The sequence below is a fragment of the Dermochelys coriacea genome, chromosome 1, assembly GCF_009764565.3.
Source record: "Dermochelys coriacea isolate rDerCor1 chromosome 1, rDerCor1.pri.v4, whole genome shotgun sequence".
Classification (NCBI taxonomy): Eukaryota; Metazoa; Chordata; order Testudines; family Dermochelyidae; genus Dermochelys; species Dermochelys coriacea.
Window position 1 is genome coordinate 52,779,723 of NC_050068.2, and position 22,340 is coordinate 52,802,062.

A 22,340-nucleotide genomic window follows, 5' to 3' on the forward strand; every position below is an offset into this window, starting at 1 on the left:
TATTTGACTATGAAACAGTTTCCAAAAGGAAGAGGTGGAATCCCTATCACGTTAATATATTTTAGAACTAGACCAGCCAAAACATTTGCCAAAGCATACTGCAGGGAAAATCCCACATCAGCCAGGGGATGGAGTGATGATCTAGTAAAAATTTTCCATCTTTAGCTTATTTTATAACTAAGAACTTGATTTTGCACAGTCATTAGCTGAAATTCTGGCCATATTGCTGTCAATGGGAGTTTGCTGCTGACTTCAACAGAGCCAGAATTTCACCTATTGTTCTGTTACTGACTTCGGTAGGAACAGGATCAGTTCCAGACTGAATAAGGAGAGAAAATGTACTATTTCAACTATGTTTTGCTCATGGAATTTTTGCATTTGTTTTTATGATGTAGCTTCCCTTTTTCCCCCCCGCCCCATATTGTAGACCACCTACTAGATGCTAACAGTACATACATATCTTTTCACTTGAGTATTACAGTAGGAACAATGGAAGCAGCTTATATCTGAAGCAGCCAGGGGATGGAGTGATGATCTAGTAAAAATTTTCCATCTTTAGCTTATTTTATAACTAAGAACTTGATTTTGCACAGTCATTAGCTGAAATTCTGGCCATATTGCTGTCAATGGGAGTTTGCTGCTGACTTCAACAGAGCCAGAATTTCACCTATTGTTCTGTTACTGACTTCGGTAGGAACAGGATCAGTTCCAGACTGAATAAGGAGAGAAAATGTACTATTTCAACTATGTTTTGCTCATGGAATTTTTGCATTTGTTTTTATGATGTAGCTTCCCTTTTTCCCCCCCGCCCCATATTGTAGACCACCTACTAGATGCTAACAGTACATACATATCTTTTCACTTGAGTATTACAGTAGGAACAATGGAAGCAGCTTATATCTGAAGCAGAAACTGCTATTGATGGTATACTGGAGGCCAGTCAGAGGGGAAAATCAGCAGCAAAATACCCTAGTGTCATTACACACAGAGGAGAATTTCTGGAGAATACCTACTCACCATGCTCTTGCTTGTATGCCATAATCGGATGTTGAAATATAACTAGATACCCACATGTGACAGGCTACTCTTGTCTTCCACTCTGTTTACAGATGTGGAGATCTTCAGTTGATAAACACCCCAGTGCAGTTTATTTACATTTGCTCTTCCTACCACCAGCTGAGCCATTCAACATAGTACCTAGTTTCTCCTCATTCTCTCCAGAGGAGAAGCGCTCTCTCCTCAGCGTTGTCCCTATTCCCTGCAACTAACCAAGTGCTCTCAAATGCAGGGCCAATCACTTTTTCTAACAAATTATTTTTCTTTAAGTGTTTTAGTCCACACTAGCAAAGAAGCAATTCTGCAGACTCACTGTGCTAATGATAAATTGCATGAGCACATTGTGGTGGGATTACATTTAAATAAATGTTTATGTATTTTTGTTTTCAATTAACATTACTTTCTATTCTAATTTTTCAATGTGTGTTAGACTGAGGAACCTAGACCATTTTTATTTAAAAGGTCATCTTAATATTAGTCATTCACAAGCATTCAGTCTTTAGCACTTTAATAAATGACATGCAGTACAATACCATTTCTAAAAACTAAAGTGGTAGGTAGGGGTGTGACATTTTATCATTTCAGGTATTCCTTTACATTTAAACAAAGTAGAAATACTATTTATTCTACCTGAACGGATAGAACATGGTAACATCCACAGCCAATGTTGCTTATTAAATAGTGTGCTGATATGAGTTTAGATACAGACTCTGATCTGAAAGCAAGCTTCAGTAACACTTTTGATATATACTGTCACCTAGTATCTTTTTCCTATTGTACAGGACACATCATGATCATTCTTTTAAGTATTCTTTTTATATTCATGTGAGTGGAAATGTACAACTCCACTGCACTCAATTGCAATTCATGCTGTATGTCTGTTTATAAAGATCTTTGAAATAGCTATCAGGTACACCTCATAAAGGACGAAGTGCCACCCTGTCTGCCTTGCCGTAAGCACTCCATTATGAGAATTCTGAATTTGAACCATCTTCACTATTCCTAGGCTCCTGCTGCTTCTTCCTGTTTCCTCTTTACTCTCTTCTAGCAATAGAGTTAACATTTATGATGACTATAAACAGACTGCACTTGGCAGCTGCAAGACCCAGATGCCAAGCTGTGGAATGTATTTTCCAATAGCAGTGTATCTCTGAGGTTTGTTCCTTCATTAGCTATGCTTCTAGCTGTGCTGGCAGAGCTGAGAATTGTATCTAGGGTGCAGAATGATAGGGTTTTTCTCTTTCCTCTGACTCACTCTGAGAATCAAGAGTAATAGACAGAATTGTCTGATCCATAAGCTAACTCTCACATATTGGAAAACAATTTTTCAGTGACCAATGCCTTTTCAGCTGTATGTCCCTTTTATGATTGTCTGACTCAGGTAATAGGTATTTGTTTCTTGAACTTCAATGACTAATCAACACCTTGGATGTCTTTGTTACTTATCTGTATAGCACCTCTCACTATGGGGCCCTAATCCTTGACTGGGGTCTCTAAGCACTACTATATTACAAAATTATTATTAGGATACATACTACAGTGATGGAGGCGGTCACAGGCTCTTTAGGGGAGGGACCATCTTCATGTTCGCTGTTTGTACAGCGCTTAGCATAGCAGGTTGGGTCCATGACTGGGACTCCTGGACACTACCTCAGTACAAATAATAGTATGCATTTCTAGATTGACAAATGGGAAGGCAAAAAGAGATGAAGCAATGGCTCATTTTACTGGCACACTCATAAATCCTGAGACTGGATCTGGGTTTACTCTCCTTTGATTTCCTGAAGTGAAGTACAAACACTGAACTAATGGTTTAAGGAAGGGGAGAGAGATGAGGACAGAGAGAGAGATGTTAAAATTGTGACTTCTTTAATCACACTGTAAAGAATGGGAAACAATCCTGCCTTCTGACTGGATTGCTGTCTAGTCTAACTCTACCCCTTCTCACATGGGCAAATGGCTCAGTGGATTCCTGCTCTATTAAATTCTGTCCTACTGAAAGCATACTGTAGGACTGACAGACATCTCTTCACCAATCTCAGCATGACAAGCTCAGGTGGATGGAGAATTGGCATCAACATACTGAAACATTAAAGGCTCAAGTAAATAGCAAAACTTTTTTTAAAATTAACATATTGGATCTGTTCTAATACCGGATCATGGAATGTAGCAAGCAGAACTTTAATGCATTTTTTGGAATGATAGATTTATAGATATTAAGGTCAGAAAGTACCATTATGATCATCTAGTCTGACCTCCTGCACAATGCAGGCCACAGAATCTCACCCACCCGCTCCTGCAATAAACCTCTCAGCTATGTCTGAGCTATTGAAGTCCTCAAATCATGGCTTAAAGACTCCAAGGTGCGGAGAATCCTCCAGCAAGTGACCCGTGCCCCATGCTACAGAGGAAGGTGAAAAACCCCCAGCATCTTCCAATCTGCCCTGGAGGAAAATTCCTTCTCGACCCCAAATATAGCAATCAGCTGAACCCTGAGCATGTGGGCAAGATTCACCAACCCATACCCAGGAAAGAATTCTCTGTAGTAACTCAGATCCCACTCCATCTAACAATTGATTACTAGTATTAGCAAGCATTTCCAGAACTCAATGATTCAAAGCTTTTCATGCTGAGGAACAGAACTGTTTGACATACATTTGAAATGGAAGAATGAGAGTTATGCTCCCAGCATTGAAATAGGCTCCCATAAACAAAATAGAGATCTGATAAATCTTCCTTTCTTGTCTAAGATTGAATGACTCATGACCAGTTACATTCCTGTTCGTGTTAACTTTCTCTCGGGAACAATGCCCAAGTTGGTTCAAGGAGAAAGGGAATCCAACTCTGTTTAATAACTGAGAGCATGGCAATTAATTCTGATTCAACATTTCCAGGAGAAAAACCTTTACTTTTCCAAAATGAATGTATCCATCTGCAGTCAAATGAGTAATGTCTTTCCCTGACTGATCAAAAATAGCATGCCTTTCTTGAGAAGCAGTGTGGCCTCGAAGACTGAACTCTAGGGCTGAAATCTTGACTCTCAAAGTCAATGGCAAAAATCCCATTGACTTCAGTGGGTTGAGGATTTCACCCTATTGATACCAGCAGTCATCTTCTGAATTCTAATCCCAGCTCTCCCACTGGGTCACTAAGGGTATGTCTACACTGCAAGAAAACACTGCAGCAGTGAGGCTCAGAGTCCAGGTCAAGTGACTGGGGCTTCTGCTACGAAGCTAAAAATAGCAATTAGCTGTTCCCACTTGTGCTGGAGCCCAGGCTCTGAGACCCAGCAAGCAGGGAGGGTCTCAGAGCCTGGCCTCCAGCCCAGGCAGGAAAGTCTACGCCACTATTTTTAACTCCATAGTGCCAGCTCCAGTGAGTTAACCCAGGCTCTGAGACTTGCTGCTAAAGGGTTTTGTTGTTGTGTAGACACACCCTGCATGGAACAATTTGTTTAAGCTATCAAATTCCCAAACTGTAAATTGGGATAGCAATGCTTACCTCATGGAGTAAATAACAATTATGCAGCACTTTAAAATACATAGTGGTAAGAATTACTACTTCTAGCCTGAAACTGAAGTATCTTTCAATTTTATTTGAAAAAGAAATGTTCTCTTTTGCATAAAGAAAAGGAGTACTTGTGGCACCTTAGAGACTAACAAATTTATTAGAGCATAAGCTTTCGTGAGCTACAGCTCACTTCATGGGATGCATTTGGTGGAAAAAACAGAGGAGAGATTTATATATACACACACACACACACACACACAGAGAACATGAAACAATGGGTTTATCATACACACTGTAAGGAGAGTGATCACTTAAGATAAGCCATCACCCACAGCAGGGGGGGGAAAGGAGGAAAACCTTCCATGGTGACAAGCAGGTAGGCTAATTCCAGCAGTTAACAAGAATATCAGAGGAACAGTGGGGGGTGGGGTGGGGGGGAGAAATACCATGGGGAAATAGTTTTACTTTGTGTAATGACTCATCCATTCCCAGTCTCTATTCAAGCCTAAGTTAATTGTATCCAGTTTGCAAATTAATTCCAATTCAGCAGTCTCTCCTTGGAGTCTGTTTTTGAAGCTTTTTTGTTGAAGTATAGCCACTCTTCATGGAAGGTTTTCCTCCTTTCCCCCCCCCCTGCTGTGGGTGATGGCTTATCTTAAGTGATCACTCTCCTTACAGTTTTTTTTTTTCCACCAAATGCATCCGATGAAGTGAGCTGTAGCTCACGAAAGCTTATGCTCTAATAAATTTGTTAGTCTCTAAGGTGCCACAAGTACTCCTTTTCTTTTTGCGAATACAGACTAACACGGCTGCTACTCTGAAACCTCTTTTGCATGACTGCATTAGTTTGTTGAAACTTAGCATATTTCTCATCAGTGATCCCTATTTGAAGCCTTTCTATCTTTGTTCCTAGTTGTCCTTACCCAACTTCAAAGACTCAGAGCAGATCATTCTGCTTTGCTTTATCTTCTACTTCCAGAGGATATTGTGTGCAATACAGACAAAGTATCATTAACATACTGATATCCCCAAATGGCAAAATTCCCATGACTGCAAGATATTGGCTAAGATATCACACACAGTGAATGAAGTTATAAAGTACATGCATAAATCTCTGCAGCATTGGATTGCAAAAGGTTATATACTAGTTCATACATTTAGAATCGCCATTTGATTGGCATAGAGCTGAACACTATGAAAATATCTATATTAATTAAATATCAGTTTCATTGGAAAGGTAGTTCAGCAGCTCAAGTTCTTGTCTACCCTAAAAACCAAATGTTCCTCATGTATGCTATTCATTCCACTGCCTTCTTGCCAAATGCAAGATTAAGTTCAAGGTTCTCTTAACATTTAAACTCCCCATGATCTATCTACACGGTACTAGTTCATCTTTTTTATCCGCTATACTTCAAACTATGCTCTTCACTCTTTAACAGCACACTGCCTGTATTCTCAATGCCTCTCTGAAATCTCAGGGGCATGGTCTATTCCCTGTTGTGCTTCATTCTATGTGATTGTGTTTTATTTAAATACCTTCCTAATCTTTCTCAGTTCTACAGCTGTTAATCCTCCTTTTAAATCATGCTTAATATACTATTTTTTAGCTTTCTTCTCTGATCAGCTTATACCTCAAATGCAATTTGATTTATGAACTGATTAACTTTTTTTTTTTAAAATAAGTATTTTAATTTTATGAAAAGTTTTGGGAAATGTGCATAAGGTAAAATGTAAAATACTAATATGTTAACTCAAAATATGCTCCTCCTGCTCCCTGGGTTTAGGGCAAGCTAATTTACCACAGGAAGAGTCTTTTTTGCCTTTGAGTCAAAGGCTGTTTCTGACAAAAATTGAAACTAAAAGTCTAAGAAGACTAATGGGAGTTGCTCAAGTCGTTCTTTCTTCAGATCCAACCTTTTGTCTGGTTACATTTTCTCATTACGGCCTGTCAAAATTAGTTTGCAAGCTCTTTGGAGCATGGATCATGTAGTTTTTTTTAATCAGTAAAATAGTATAATGAAGCAATAAAAATAAGATTATAAATGATAAAGATTAGCTGTGAAACAATAAAGGTAACAACATACTGAGTGAATGTCTCTGAATTCTCCCTATCCAGAGAACAATCAGTGAAGAAAATAATTTACTGTTATGGGACCTTGTTAAAAATACATTTCTATGTTTTTGGCAAAAATTGCAGTAGGCTTTACTTGAATTAACAATTCTGTGTTCTATGTATACGATCCTTGTTTTCAGTCTGCATCCCAAGTTAAACCTTTTATAGCTTACTGGTCACCTCTTGATCCTCAGACAAAGAAAAGGTGCTGCGTATGAATGTGATATCAGGCACATCAAAAACTCTAAAACCAGAAGCAGATTTCTCATGAAGACTCCCAAGCCCTATAAGAGTATGGTGCCCTGCTTTCTCCAGCAGTTTTATATGATGGAGGCCATATGCAGTTCATCTAAAGATCAAACACTGTAAGATACTGTTAGACTTACATGAATATGATTGATTGAAGAATTGTTGTACATAGAACCTAGGGGTGGGGAGCACTTCGTGAATAATAAAGAATGGAATCAAAGATATTGACTTAATTCTTGGGTCTGGTCAAGCAGCACTTCCACAGGATCTGTGGATGGGGGAGGACAAAAGTAGTTTTATACCACCTTTTTTTTTTTTTTTGGATCTCAGATTTTGGGGCCAACCAGGTATAAATTACAGCAGCTTTAGGACTGCTGTAATCTGAATCTCAAGATGTCTTTGACTCCCAGAGGTTAATTCCACAAGCTGGAGATCACTGAAGATTTAATTGGGAATAGAACGTTTTCTCTTCCCCTTAGGATTTCCCCTATACTGACAGGTAGCCATAAAAGATAACTTTATGGCCTTTTGTGTGCTTGAGTGGTGAAAATGGGCCAAACTGGGATAAAAACAGTCTAAGAAAACCATTAGGATGTTTATCATGTGTGTATATACACCACAGCTGGGAATCCTTAACTCTGAATCTTTTCAAATAATTAATCCAATGAACAGTAAAACTCCGAGAAGAAAATGCCAAAAAAGTTTATGGCCTAGAAAGCCACCGCTTCCCTTAATGTGTTAGTGTTCAGAGCTCTTACCATAGAATGCTGTGGCATTTTCAGAAGGAAATTAATATGGCATCCTCAACAGTGAAATACTGTATTCTTAGGCAATAGCAAACATCATTGAGAGATTGTAAAAGCAGAGGTTCTTATGGACACTAAAGGGGGGAAAAAAGAGCTGAGCACATACTGAGCTGTATGTGTACGCACAGATATGCGGATACCGGGGAAGAATGCAAAAAAAGGATTTAGACTGAAAAAAGCAACATGCAGTAATGGACTTGTGTATATATAAAACCCATGAACTGAGATTCATCAACACCATATGAAGTTGTGCCATGCTGTTTTTTCCTCTGTTACCATAAGTAATATTTCACCTCATACTTCAAATTACAATCCTTAGGCCCTGATTCAGGAAAGCACTTAAGCATGTACTTAACTTTAACCATGTGCTGAAATAATCCCACTGGCTTCAACACATGCTTACAGTTAAGCATATACTGCAAATACTTTCCTAAATCAGAGCTTCATTTTGCAGTATTTGGCAATAGTAGTGTGTTCCTTGTTGCTCATGAAGCTTCCTTACAATGAACTGTTTATTGATTAATGTAGCCTTTAATTATATCCCTTCCTTAGGTGCAAAGAGTTTAAGGTAAGTATATTGCATTTGCTCTGAATAAATAAACAGAACAAGGGAACACTCATGAAATAAGATAACTAGAGACTTGAACACGTGTACCAAACTGCTGTGTTAATAAAAGCAAAACAAGCCATACAAGTATGTCTATGTTGGAGCTGTCAGTAAGAATTCTCTGTGATAAATACACAGCAGTCCTATTCTAATTTGGTAATATAACTCGTTGTTGTCACATATTGTTGTAAGCTTTTTCCACAAATCATCTATGTGGCTGTTTTGAAATGAAGGGGCCTGCTATCTTGACTGGTTTGGGATTGTTGGGTTTATTTAAAAAAAAACATTTTTTGCCATGTTGGAAATTGCATTTTGATTTTCAGTCCTGATTTCTCATTCAACCCCAATCCACCTTGCCCTTAGTCAGTAGTGCCTAGACAGATAGTAGGAATAGTATGGAAGCAGGGTGATAAACACCAGGGGAAAGCAGTGCTCTACAGCAATGCTTCTGGATAATTAAGATTTTCTGATGGGTTCAAGCAAAAGCTGTGACAAACTAATAATCCATTTGGTAATACTCCAGAGTATGACAGCTGCTTTGCAGATACACCATCTAATGGGTTCCTTGGACACATCTTCCTGTGCATTAAGGAGGACATATTACCCCCATACAGGATAACTTGGACCAGCCACGTTCTTGGAGATGAAGTGGGTTGGTTCCTTTCTGAGTTTTTTGTTGCATTGCAAAACAAACAGATGACAACATCACTGCTCCAAGGAGCTTATGAATTATTTTTGGAGTTGACAGAATGATGAGGTGGCAGGTGACAAGACTAAGTAAGGGCAAGGGAGGAAGGTCAAGGGCAACAAAAATGATTAAAGGTCTAGAAAACATTACCTCTGAGGGAAGATTGAAAACCTTGGATTTGTTTAGTCTGGAGAAGAGATGACTGACAGAGGACACAACAGTTTTCAATGACATAAGTTGTTATAAGGAGGAGCGAGAAAAATTGTTCTTAACCTCTGAGGACAGGACAAGACGCAATGGGCTTAAATTGCAGCAAGGGAGGTTTAGGTTAGACATTAGGAAAAAAATTCCTAACTGTCAGGGTGGTTAAGCACTGGAATAAATTGCCTAGGGAGGTTGTGGAATCTCCAGCATTGGAGATTTTTAAGAGCAGGTTAGACAAACACCTGTCAGGAATGGTTTAGATAATTCTTAGTCCTGCCATGAGTGCAGGGGACTGAACTAGATGACCTCTCGAGGTCCCTTCCAGTCCTATGATTCTATAATATCAACAAGAATACATGTTTGTTCAATGTGGTGAATGCACCGTAAAATGGGGAAAAGAAGTCTGTTTATAATAAAATCATGGGTTTGGGCTTGGGTTTTTTAGATAAATGGACAGAGTGACTGGGTAGACTTCAGTCCAGATTCTATCTTATGATCTGGCCTGTTTCCAGCACTAACAGTAAAGGGCTGGATTCTGGATATGTAACTAGCCCATGGAGAATTCCCATAGTAGAAAAGAACTCCTCACTGGCATAAAGACAGCAGAACCAATTCCTGCATCAGCCAGCCAGCCCCCCACCCTGTTGTAGTGGCTATGTCCAGGGAGGAGGGGGGCATGTCAGGGCTGTGGTAGTGCTCTACTCCCAATGCTGGCTCTTCAGACCATCTGTCAAGAGCCTAAATTATAGCAAGTCCTTGTTATTCTTACTCACACTGGAGTCTGACAGGCACAAAATCAAGGAGACATAACCAGCTTCCGATAGCTACCCCACCTCTCTTCTGTACCGAATGGAACTCAGATAAAGAGGAGAGTTGAGTTCTTACTTAGTAAGCATGTTATAAGCGCTGTGGAAAAGATAGACCTTCAGGAGAATTTAGAGAAGAGTTACACATCACAAGTTTAGTTACACATGAAGATATTGCAGCAATAAACATACTGTATAATCTCCAAGCTCTAAGTATTTGGTATATCTGGCCTCAATATATAAACAAATGTTCCAATTTAAGACCATTAACTTAAATAGAAATAGTTTCATTCATGGTTGTTAAGTGGAGAGACCAAAATATGGCATTACAATTGTGCTGTGCTCGACTTCATTTTCCCTATAAAAGAAAATGTGACTAGCAGTTAGAGCAAAGAAATTAAAATATGGATTCTATTCGTTCCTCTCCCATTGATTTGCATTGGGAGATTTTAGGGAAACCGAGGCTTGACAAGACACCCATCAGTTAAAATGGATATAACATATGCTTTACAACAGTGTCAAACCTTTATTTTATAACACTTTAGGTCCACTTACTAAAAAAATTGCTTTAAAATTAAAAAGTATAAAAGTTTGGACACTGGATTGGCCTTTTTGACGGGCATCACTTTTTCTAGGAGGGTGGGAAAGTTAGCAGCACTTTTCTACAGGTAGTCCCTGATTTTACACAAGGTCAGACTATCCCTCTCTATGGTACCTAGCTGGTATTTGAAGGCTTCATGCAGAATTTAGCGTAAATTTTACAGCTGTGAATACTTTGCAGGTTCAAGCACTCTATACAAATAAGTTAAATGTAAAAAACAACAAAAAAAAAACAACAAAAGCTGATATCAGTATAAACAACATTTAAAATCTGGTATTGTTGGCTGACTAAAGTACTGCTTGTCTTAAAGGATTATCATCCAAAATGAAAGGCTAACATTCTCTCTCCTAGTTTAAATAAAATTGTGTCTAAACAAAATGCAAATGTGATATTTTAATTCCTCTCCAACAGAGGATGCCGCAGTAGTTGGCAGTCAAGCTTAACAAGAGGATTTACCTGAAAATGATCTATTAAGAATAAGCAACTCCACATAGCTAGAGATAAAAGCAAGGAAATCACCACCTGAGAACCCAAAGATAATACTTTTAGCTGTAACCAAGTATTCAGTGGCCTAAGGTAAGTTGGAAGGTGGGAAAACAGTCTTGAGACCATCTGCAAAGGCTAGATGCCTTTGCACATAGGCAGACTGAATGCAGTGTAGGTAGTGCAACTCTTCTTTGCAAGAGACCGGATTTGAGCAGCCAATGCAGGGTCCATGCTAGATCTGACTGGATAATGGTGGAGGGGGCGGTTCCATGGAAAATTTAGACTTTTTAATGAGTCTGAGTGCAGCTGAAAACTTTCCAGTTGGGGTTTTTGATGAAAAAAATCTGAAGTTTTCTTAGATGGTGCATAGTCTTTGTGTTGGCACTTTGCAGAGGGGTGAATTTCCCACATACGCACAGAACACCACATTTTAGTCTAGCTAACCTGTCCTCACATGAATTTTAACTCACTCTGAGAACAGATGACGGGGTGCTTGCACTTGTTTGGTATGCAGTATTTACAATGCTATGGTTGGAAGGCCAGACCCTGTACATCTGAAGTCAATGGGAGTTTTGACACCACTGGGTGAGGATCAAGCACATCCTGCAGAAGAGGACAAGACTCTGTCACTGATTTAGTTTGCCTAGGAAACAGTTGGCCTGGAAATCCCTTTCCACAGCTTGTAGATTTGTCAGCACATTCTTGCTGAAATTCTCTGTATACATATTTACTATACATGAGTTTGAATCAGACACACTATCCCCCAAAATGCACACCCTACCATTGCTGTTAATTCAGTCCCCCTATGGAAAATGTAAGTGGGACTTTCCCACTTTTTAAAAAGTGGGATGTTTTAATAAGAAAATATTTACTAACAAACAGCTGTATTTACAGCATTTCTGTTTTCATAACAAGTTGCCAGAAGTCTATAGCAATATAGAAGATGAAATTGTCCTAGGACTAAGTTCATGCTCTCTGTGTGGTCCAGTATACTTCTTAGATATGACACCAGTTTTCTAGTCTACTAAAGATAAAATACATGCTGAGTAAGGAATGCCTTTACATTTTTCTCCCCAGACAAATACAATTAACATCCTAGTTCTTGTCCTGACCTAGAGAAATGGGTGCAAGGAAGATAAGACAAATCTTTAAATCTGCATTTGGTCAGATAATAGTGACTATTTCTCTTCAATGTAGATCTTGCTATTGACATCCATGCCTTTTTCATTTTCATATTGGATAACTACAGTCTGCTCTAGATATGGGTAGAGTTGAAGATCATTTGGAATCTATAGCAGATGCAGAATGTGGGGATTTATCTGCCTAAACATATTGACCATATAGGAAAAATATCACTTCTCCAGACACTACATTGGTTTCTTCTTCACTTCTGGTTTCAATTCAAATTGTTGGCCTCATTCTTTAAAACCCTATATGGCTAGGGTCCAGCATACCTAAAAGACCTCCCCTTCCCCGTCCAAATCTACAGCCATGAAGATAGAGATGTCCAATGGCTTGAGTTCACAGACTTCAGATTTTAATATTTGGCAGCTGGTTGTGATGGGTTTCAGTGTAGGACCTTTAATTGTGGAATTCACTACCGATTCCTTGGTCTGACAGAACCCAAGTATGCTGGGCATCATACTAAGAAGTACAGACATCTGTTTTCCTGAGCCATTCACTAGGAATGGGAGCTGATGAAATGAGTATCATGTTTATTTGGATTCAAGGGCGGAGATTTTATTTTTGTTGATTCTTAAAATTGATACTTGGAGCATCCTGATTTTTTTAAATGTTGTACATGGGTATTGGGCCTGGTCAACACTGAGGTGCCTCCTTCTGGCTGTTCTGGGGAGGAGTTCCTTCCAGGTCCAACACCCCCTTCTGTCACTCATTCGTGCATCCTGCTGCCTCTTCCCCCCCCCCCCCCGGTGACTCAGGGTCCTCTCTCTTCATTGTATTGGCCCTCAGCCAGGTCAGTGCGTGTTATTCCCTTCTGGGGGTTATAAAAGTCTGTCCATCCAAAAATGGTGGTCGTCTCCCACACTGCCAGGATTGTGCCACTTCCCCAGTGGCTGGTAGGTGAACCTGGGCCCTCTCTCTACTCCAGGTTCCACCTCTGGGACCCTCTAATCAGCAGCCAATGGCAGCAGCATCTAAACCTTGCTGACATTTCCCTGAGCTCTGCCCCTATATATCCTTCTTTCCTCTCTAATGTCCAGAGTCCTCACTGTGGCCTCCTTCTGCTGCCAGCTTCTTGGCTTTATACTAGCCACTTCAGTTTCTTCTCAGCTGGGTGCCATCATCATTCAGGGGTTACACAGGCCACCTCAGCTGTGGCTTATCTGGTTAATTGGCCACTTCTCAGCCTCATCACCACCTTCTAGGCTAACATGGGAGTGAACACCCCATCATAGGCAAATTTTCAGAAACTGAAAACCAACAAAAGCCATGTCTACTTTTTGGTCTATATGGCCTGCAGCCGCTTTGAGAGCATGCAGAGGGTGCATAACCATAAAAGCTGGCCAGTCAGGGCTACTAAAGCAGAGAATATGCTTGTGACTTTGCGCCGTGGGGCACAACTATCTGTTCACTAGACATGGTGAGCCAATGGTCTGCTTCTTGAGATGTACATAATGTGTCCCCTGAATAACTTTGTATGAGATTTGGACATTAGAGAATGTGGGGAGAAAAGTGAGAGGTGAGTTTTAAGTGTGACCGCACAGTTATAAGCAATGGGTGAAATTTCCTTTGGCAGCTCTCAAAGGTTGGGAAGGGAAGGGATGAACCACAGGTCTGAACCCTGGCTCTAGGCTGCAGTAGTAGTAGATTCCGTCTCCCCAGCTGCTCTGGACCCATGACCCATTCAGCCTGGATACTCTGGTTTTATGCAAGTGTTTTGCCAGTACACTCCAATCCTGACCTGCAGCACTTCAGCTGCACCAGTCCCATATATCTCCTGAGAAGAGGCTGTTAAACTACATAGTGTTTGGGGGATAGAGCCAAATCTCCACAGGTGTTGGACAAGACAAACTCACTTTTCATTTGTCATCTAAATTAGGATTTAAACAGATATCTCTAGAAGAGAGAGGCTAGTACTTTAGCTCTCTGGGCCACTTAGCTTCTTCTACAAGTCACCTTGAACAAGTACTTGATAGGTTGGCCTTAGTGGTTAGTTAGGCAAACTAACCTTTATTAAAAAGGGAGTGCTATTGCTCATTATCATGTGTGTTAACAGGCAACATATTTTGGCCCTGGCATATTCAAAATGATGGTCACAATCCTGCCAGGTGAGGAGTGTGGCCCTGGCAGTGCTGGGCCCAAGTAAGAAAAGGTACTGAGGGACTGAATGCTTTCTTCATGGACTGTCTTCTGAAAAGGGAGACCAGCTACTAGAAGAAATGGTGTCAGCATCAATAGAAGGAGAGTAGGGTTGAATTTAAGAGACATCCATCTGTTTTGATTGTGTTTGAAGTAATCTCTCTGTTTGACAATCTGAACAGAAAGGAAAGATATAGGGAAAGATACAGCAATAATTCTGTCTTAGGGCCCCATCCTACAACCGTAAGAAGTTTTGCCAATGTCTTGCATGGATGGGGAATAGAATCCTTAAATTATTTTGGTGATGAAACCTCGGATCCAAACCCTCCTTTTGCCTCAATAAGGTCTAGAGGATCAGATCCTAAGAGTTATCCATCTTTCTTCAATATTTCCAAGGCACCTATCACTGTGATATCCAGCTTCTTTCTTCACAGAAAACTGGCTGCTGTGGTCGATAATGCTATGTTATATGAAATCTGGATATATCGTGTAGGCAAGTTTGTTTAAACTATTCAGGTCCATTCGTTCCATAAAGGAATCAATTTAGGAAGTGAAATGTCCCTTACCACTAGAGTACTTAAGTGCCTGATGAAGTATGCTCTAAATTTTTTTTGTAATGGGTTGTAGGACCTACACTAAATAAGAACAGCAATTCTGGGTCAGACCAATTGTCCATTTAGCCCAGTATCCTGTCTTCCGACAGTGGCCAATGCTAGGTACTTCAGAGGGAATGAACAGAACAGGAAATCATCAAGTGATCCATCCCTTGTTGCCCATTCCTAGATTCTGGCAACTGAGGCTAGGGACATCACCCCATACATCCTGGCTAATAGCCATTGATGGACCTATCCTCCATGAACTTATCTAAATTCTTTTTGGAACCAAGTTATATTCTTGGCGTTCACAACATCCTCTGGTAAAGAGTTCCATAGATCAACTGTGCATTGTGTGAAGAAATACTTCCTTTTGTTTGTTTTAACCCTGCTGCCTCCAAATTTCATTCAATGCCCCTACTTCTTGTGTTATGAGAAGGAGTAAATAACACTTCCTTAATTACTTTCTCCACACCCATCATGATTTCGTAGACCTTTATTATATCCCAGCTTAGTAGTCCTTTTTCCAAGCTGAATAGTCCAAGTTTTATTAATCTCTCCTCATATGGAAGCTGTTCCATATCTCCACTAAATTTTGTTGCTGTTTTCTGTACCAATTCCAATATATTTTCTGAGATGGGGCGACCACATCTGCATGCAGTATTCAAGATGTGGGCATACCATGGATTTATATAGACAATATGATATTTTCGTTCTTATTATCTATCCCTTCCCTAATGATTCCTCACATTGTTAGCTTTTTTGACTGCCACTGCACATTGAATGGATGTTTTCAAAGAACTATCCTCAATGACTCCAAGATCTATTTCTTGAGTGGTACCAGTAAATTTAGACCCCATCATTTTATATGCATAATTGGGATTATATTTTCTAATGTTTTCTACTTTGCATTTATCAACACTGAATTTCATCTGCCATTTTCTTGCCAAGTCACCCAGTTTTGTGAGATCCCTTTAAGTCTTTTCAGGCTGCTTTGGACATAACCATCTTGAGTAGTGTTGTATCATCAAAGCCCTGAGGTAAGTGGGGAAGTGGGATACTGGGAGGAAGCACGAGCAGGAGAGTGTAAAAGGGGAGGACTCCTGCCTCATACAGAGAAAGCGGGACAATCAGTGAGTTATCTTAAGTGCCTATACACAAATGCAAGAAGCCTGGGAAACAAACAGGGAGAACTGGAAGTCCTGGCACAGTCAAGTAATTACGATATGATTGGAATAACAGAGACTTGGTGGGATAACTCACATGACTGAAGTACTGTCATGGATGGATATAAACTGTTCAGGAAGGACAGGCAGGGCAGAAAAGGTGGGGGAGTTGCATTGTGTATACGAGAGCAGTATGACTGCTCAGAGCTCCGGTATGAAACTGCAGAAAAACCTGAGAGTCTCTGGATTAAGTTTAGAAGTGTGAACAACAAGGGTGATGTCATGGTGGGAGTCTGCTATAGACCACTGGACCAGGGGGATGAGGTGGACAAGTTACTAGATCACAAGCCATAGTTCTCATGGGAGACTTCAATCACCCTGATATCTGCTGGGAGAGCAATACAGCAGTGCACAGACAATCCAGGAAGTTTTTGGAAAGTGTAGGGGACAATTTCATGGTGCAAGTGCTGGAGGAACCAACTAGGGGCAGAGCTCTTCTTGACCTGCTGCTTACAAAACGAGAAGAATTAGTATGGGAAGCAAAAGTGGATGGGAACCTGGGAGGCAGTGACCATGAGATGCTAGAATTCAGGATCACACTTGGGGTTGCAGTTAGCAAGAGATGTTAAGAGTAACAAGAAGGGTTTCTTCAGGTATATTAGCAACAAGAAGAAAGTCAAGGAAAGTGTGGGCCCCTTACTGAATGAGGGAGTGACAGGGGATGTAGAAAAAGCTAAAGTACTCAATGCTTTTTTTGCCTCTGTCTTCATGAACAAGGTCAGCTCCCAAACTGCTGCACTGGGCAGCACCGCATGGGGAGGAGGTGACCAGCCCTCTTTGGAGAAAAGTAGTTTGGGACTATTTAGAAAAGCTGGACAAGCACAAGTCCAGTGGACTGGATGCACTGCTTCCAAGGGTGCTAAAGGAGTTAGCAGATGTGTTTGCAGAATCATTGGCCATTATTTTTGAAAACTCATGGTGATAGGAGGTGGTCCCGGAAGACTGGAAAAAGGCTAATGTAGTGCCCATCTTTAAAAAGGGAAGAAGGAGAATCCAGGGAACTATCTGACCTCAGTCACTGGAAAAATCATGGACCAAGTCTCCAGGAATCAATTCTGAAACACTTAGAGGAGAGGAAAGTGATCAGGCACAGCCAGCATGGATTCACCAAGGGCAAGTCATGCCTGACTAACCTACTTGCCTTCTATGATGAGATAACTGGCTCTGTGGATGAGGGGAAAGCAGTGGATGTGTTTATTCCTTGACTTTAGCAAAACTTTTTGATACAGTCTCCCACAGTATTCTTGCCAGCAAGTTGAAGAAGTATGGGCTGGATGAATGGACTATAAGGTGGATAGAAAGCTGGCTAGATCATCGGGCTCAATGGGTAATGGCTCAATGTCTAGTTGGCAGCTGGTATCAAGCAGATTGCCCCACGCGTTGGTCCTGGGACCGGTTTTGTTCAATATCTTCATTAATGATCTGGAGGATGGCATGGATTGCACCCTCAGCAAGTTTGCAGATGACGCTAAACTGGGAGGGAGTGGTAGATACGCTGGAGGGTAGGGATAGGATACAGAGGGACCTAAACAAATTTGGATAATTGGGCCAAAAAATCTGATGAGGTTCAACAAGGACAAGAGCAGAGTCCTGTACTTAGGATGGAAGAATCCCATGCACCGCTACAGACTAGGGACCGAATGGCTCGGCAGCAGTTCTGCAGAAAAGGACCTAGGGGTTACAGTGGACGAGAAGCTGGATATGAGGCAACAGTGTGCCCTTGTTGCCAAGAAGGCTAACGGCATTTTGGGCTGTTTAAGTAGGGGCATTGCTAGCAGATCGAGGGACATGATCATTCCCCTCTATTGGACATTGATGAGGCCTCATCTGGAGTACTGTGTCCAGTTTTGGGCCCCACACTACAAAAAGGATGTGGAAAAATTGGAAAGAGTCCAGCGGAGGGCAACAAAAATGATTAGGGGACTGGAACACATGATTTATGAGGAGAGGCTGAGGGAACTGGGATTGTTTAGTCTGCAGAAGAGAAGAATGAGGGGGGATTTGATAGCTGCTTTCAAGTACCTGGAGGATGGAGGTAGACTGTGGTATCAGATGACAGAACAAGGAATAATGGTCTCAAGTTGCAGTAGAGGAGGTTTAGGTTGGAGGTCAGCTGGGATGAAAGTGAGCCAGTAGGGGTCAGTACTGCGTATTGGTAAGAACCCACACCAGCCCATACTCAGCCCACATTAAAGCATTGCTGCGGCAGCGCTTTAATGTCCCTGCCCCTTTTGCCTCCCCTGTCGGTGCCCTGCTGGTAGGGTCCGTACTGGCCGGGCCACCGATGGAGCGGGGAAAGGGGCAGCAATGTGAAAGCACTGCCATGGCAAAGGACTATCCTTAAAGTGCTGCCGCAGCAGTGCTTTAACTTCACTGCGCCTTCCCCCTGCCAGTCGGGTCCATGCCAGCAGGGCCGCTGATGGGGGAGGCAAAAGGGGCAGCATTTTTTTGTCGTCCCCCCCCCCCCCCGTCGGCGGGACCGTGGCAAAGGACCCTGCAGCGCTTTAACATTCCTGCCCCTTTTCGCCACCCTGGCCGCCGAAGGGGGGGGTGCAAAGGGAGCAGCTGCCCTGGGCCCTTTAAATCAACATGGGAGCCCTGGGTAGCGTGGGCCAGCCGGGCTGGCTGGGTGGGATGCTGACACCCCCCCAGCCCTGCCCCTTCCGGGGGCCAGAGCCGCCCCACCCCATACCAGTAAGTGGCCTCAGTTACTTTCACCCCTGGATGTTAGGGAAAACTTTCACTAGAAGGGTGATGAATCACTGGGATTGGTTACCAAGGGAGATGATGGAATCTCCTTCCTTAGAGGTTTTTAAGGTCAGGCTTGACAAAGCCTTGGCTGGGATGATTTAGTTGGAGATTGATCCTGCTTTGAGCAGGGGATTGGACTAGATGATCTCCTGAGGTCCCTTCCAACCCTGATAATCTATGATCTATAAAAAGAGGTAAACAGTGAGGTGGCAAAATTTGCAGATCATTTCTGATTATGTTGAATAGGACTGTTCCCAGTACAGACCCCCGGGGAACACTACTATTTACCTCTCTCCGTTCTGAAAACTGACCTTTTATTCCTACTCTTTGTTTCCTATCTTTAACCAGTTACTGATCCATGAAAGGACCTTCTCTTACTTTGCTTAAGAACCTTTGGTGAGGGACCTTGTAAAAGGCTTTCTGAAAATCTAAGTACACTATACCACTGAATCACCCTCGTCCACATGTTAATTGACCCCCTCATAGAATTCTAGTAGATTGGTGAGGCATGATTTCCCTTTATAAAAATCATGTTGACTCTTCCCCAACTAATCTTGTTCATCTTTGTATCTGATAATTCTGTTCTTTACTATAGTTTCAAGCAATTTGCCTGGTACTGAAGTTAGGCTTACTGGCCTGTAATTGCCATGATCTCCTCTGGAGCCTTTTTTAAAAATTGGCATCTCATTAGCTAGCCTCCTCTCAGGGATGAAAGTAAGTTAGAGGACTTACTGGTACGCCGGAGTCCTGAGCAGGGGACATGGCCTCAACTGGAAGGGGGGTGGCCTCAACCGGAAGAGGCAGGGCCTTAAATCCCCGGGCCCTTTAAATCAAGATTTAAAGGGCCAGGGCTCCAGCTGCGGTAGTGGTGGCTGGGAGCCCGGGGCCCTTTAAATCACCCCCGAGCTACCAGCTGCAGAGGCAGCTCAGAGCCCCGGGGCTCCAGCTGCCACTACCACACCAGAGCCCCGGGCCCTTTAAATCACTGAGGTGCCGTGGGGGCTCCCGGCTGCCACTGCTACCCCGGGGCTCTGGCAGAGCTTTAAAGGGCCTGGGGCTCTTCTGTGGTAGCAGCTACCAGAGCCCTGAGCCCTTTAAATCCCTGCTGGAGCCCAGCTGCCCAAGCCCTGGGGTAGCGGTGGCCGGGCTCCATCGGTGATTTAAAGGGCCCCAGGACTCCAGCCGCCACTACCGCCCCGGTCCTTTAAATGCCCACCGGAGCCCCACTGCTGCTACCCCAGGGCTTTGGCAGCAGGGCTCCGTCATGGATTTAAAGGGCCAGGGCAGTCGAGGTGGCTGGAGCTCTGGGGCTCTTTAAATCCCCGCCAGAACCCCCCACCCCCACCCCAGGAGCTCCAGCCACTGCTACTGCCCCGGGGCCCTTTAAATCCCTGCCGGAGCCCTGCTGCCCAAGCCCTGGGGTAGCGGTGGCGGGGCTCTGGTGGGGATTTAAAGGGCCCCGGAGCTCCAGTTGCCGCTACCCTCCTCCCCCCCCCCCCGGCCCTTTTAAATCCCGGCCTGAGCCCTGCTGCCTGAGCCCCAGAGTAGCGGCGGTGGTGCTCTGGCAGCAATTTAAAGGGCCCCAGGGCAGTAGCAGCATCTGGAGCTCCAGGGCCCTTTAAATCCTCGCCGCAGCCCTGCCGCCGCTACCCCAGGGCTTTAAATTGCCCTCTCTGAATGCCAGTCCTGGCTCTTACCGATACACCATATCCGGGTGTACTGGCTTACTTTCACCTCTGCCTCGAGTCATTTGGTACAGAAGCTGATTTAAATGATAGGTTACATATCACAGTTAGTAGTTCTGCAATTTCACATTTGAATTCCTTCAGAACTCTTGGGTGAATACCATCTGGTTCTGGTGACTTATTACTGTTTAATTGTGTACATGCAATATTACATAGAGTTTATGTGGATGTATTTATCATAACAAAACCAGATGTTAATTTCATCCTTCTCTGAGTATATTGTCTGAACTCTGTTTTGTGGTCTCTTCTTTTAATTTTTTAGAAGTGCCTACTAAGCAGAAAGCATTTTGGAGTAGCATTTCGATTTACTTCTAGCTAGAAGGTATTTTAGTTCAGGAAGAACTGTCACTACTTCTTTTATCAAGCACCTTTGGATAAATATAAATTTCAGTTGCCATGCTAACATGGACTCACTCAATTGATTCTAGTAAAACAAAAACAAAAAATTAGTGACACTGCCTTGTAAAATATAATAATAATACAACAAAGCTGCAGGTCTTGCCAATCGCAGTGGATTTTACAATTCAACCCTTACTTAGTATAAATTTTCTGTCAGTGTTTGTTTAAGGTTCCAGAACATCAACTGCTTCTTTTCAACAGGATTATGACTACTGTAAAATAGCCAAAATATTCAGGAGCTTGAAAATGTAAATTCAATGCAGGGGTGAATTCCTTCAGTCAGTTTGTTTACCATATAAGTCATTATCAGGCTCATTTTCATCATGTTCATTTGCCATCAACCTCCCACTCTCTCCTCACACCAGATTCTCTTTGTTTGTTTGTTTGTTTTCCCCAGGATTTTATAGTAGCAATGGCTAGCAGGAAAAAAATTAAATTAAAAAACCCACAATACTTTAAGGTTGAAAAAATACAAGATGTACCTGAAGTTTGCTGCACTTGGTGTGTAGCTGTTCCCCATCAACTTTGATTTTCAGAACTGAAACAATGTTTAACTTCACAATGAGAGGATAAATAGGAAAACTGATGTGTCAAAGCTTCAAAGACAGGTCCGGGGAAAGAAACACTATTTTAAATAAGGACAGGTTTCAGAGTAGCAGCCGTGTTAGTCTGTATTCGCAAAAAGAAAAGGAGTACTTGTGGCACCTTAGAGACTAACAAATTTATTAGAGCATAAGCTTTCGTGAGCTACAGTGAGCTGTAGCTCACGAAAGCTTATGCTCTAATAAATTTGTTAGTCTCTAAGGTGCCACAAGTACTCCTTTTTCTTTTTATTTTAAATAAGTAACTCTTCCCGATAGCAAGTTAACAGCAGGATAAAGAAACAGCCCGCAGAGTTGCTACTGTCTGGAAATTACGTCCTAATAAAACTCCCATGTGATATCCCCATGTTTTTAGCTGATAAATTATTATTAGAACACTAATCACTCATCCTTTCCTACATGAAAATGTGCTGCAGGTTTATTACATCATAGTTTCAGAAAGTTCAGCATTCCTAAAAAAAGAAAAAAAAAAAAGTCCTAGCAATGGCCATACAACCGCCTTCCAAGAGGTTGAGGGTTAGCAGTTACAAGGCTGGTAACCCATGAACAAATATTTTGCTATAGCCTGATAGTCAAA

The 22,340-nt window shown here is 42.0% G+C and overlaps 1 protein-coding gene across 1 annotated transcript in view; it reads right to left on the bottom strand.

Annotated features, from left to right (window-relative positions):
* TRPC4 (transient receptor potential cation channel subfamily C member 4) overlaps positions 1-22,340 on the bottom strand; it is a 197,339-nt gene that overhangs the window by 173,184 nt on the left and 1,815 nt on the right. The window lies entirely within an intron of this gene.